This window comes from Urocampus carinirostris, chromosome 17 (genome assembly GCF_059441175.1).
Source record: "Urocampus carinirostris isolate Australia breed hairy pipefish chromosome 17, RoL_Ucar_1.0, whole genome shotgun sequence".
Taxonomy (NCBI): Eukaryota; Metazoa; Chordata; class Actinopteri; order Syngnathiformes; family Syngnathidae; genus Urocampus; species Urocampus carinirostris.
In genome coordinates, this window is record NC_142365.1 from 16,332,501 (window position 1) to 16,332,747 (window position 247).

Sequence of the window (247 nt, forward strand, 5' to 3'; positions counted from 1 at the left end):
GAGAAGAGATGGAGAAAGACAGAATGAATGAGAGAGAGTGGGAAATAAAAGGGAGAAAGAGAAAATAAGAAATTAAGAAAGAAAAAGAAAAAGGGGAGAGAAAGAGAGAAAAAAGATAGAAAGGGGAGAGAAAGAGAAAGGATGGAGAGGGACAGAATCAATAAGAGAGAGTGGGAAAAAAAAGGGAAAAAGAGAAAAGAAGAAGGAAAGAAAGACACAGAGGGAGAGAAAGAGAGACAGAGAGAGA